Source organism: Crocuta crocuta, unplaced genomic scaffold (assembly GCF_008692635.1).
Source record: "Crocuta crocuta isolate KB4526 unplaced genomic scaffold, BGI_CrCroc_1.0 scaffold31, whole genome shotgun sequence".
NCBI classification, from domain to species: domain Eukaryota; kingdom Metazoa; phylum Chordata; class Mammalia; order Carnivora; family Hyaenidae; genus Crocuta; species Crocuta crocuta.
In genome coordinates, this window is record NW_027528362.1 from 14,515,884 (window position 1) to 14,516,557 (window position 674).

A 674-nucleotide genomic window follows, 5' to 3' on the forward strand; every position below is an offset into this window, starting at 1 on the left:
GCCTCTTGGTGGGGGGGGTTGGATTTTTACAAGTTTTTTTTTTTTAAAGCAGGGATTGATTCCATGGCCATTTTTGTGGTACTTTGGCCTCTGATCTTTACCAAGAATCACTGTGTTTACATGAAGTGACAGTTTGATACTGTATTTGATAGAAGGCTATTTTCTGTTCCTGGGGTGTGCACTGCAGCGGCCGCTGGTACTGCGGGGCGGCCGGGCCCCGCCGCAGGAGGACCCGAGGGGAGCCCTGCACCCGCGCAGGGGGATTTTCAAAAGAAAATGTAAACTAGGATTTAAACTATTTCGCCTCTTTTCTACAAGAATGGGGACTTCATTTTTTAAGCCAGCCTCACTGAATTAGGATTTTTTATTGTTTTGAAAGACGATAAAGACGCAGCGTGCGCGGCGCACCCCCTGAGGCGACGCCCACACGGGGCTCCGCGCCGCCCCGCCCTCCGGGAAGCCCCCCGAACTCACCGGCGTGCGGGGTGCGGGCCCCGCCGCCGAGACGAGGCGGAACTGGAGGGACAACTTCCGGTTTCCCTGCTTGTGTCTCAGAAACGGATTCTGTTTCCGGAAACACTTTGTGTCCCTGGGGGGGCGGGCCTCCTACGTGCGTGTGTGCGCGTGGGGGTCGCGCCGGGGACGCTCCGGCCTCCGCGGTGCTGCGAAGCGTC

At 57.3% G+C, this 674-nt stretch overlaps 1 protein-coding gene across 1 annotated transcript in view; it reads left to right on the forward strand.

The window, feature by feature from the left end:
• Window positions 1–674, forward strand: part of MCF2L (MCF.2 cell line derived transforming sequence like) — a 102,603-nt gene that overhangs the window by 100,687 nt on the left and 1,242 nt on the right. The window lies entirely within an intron of this gene.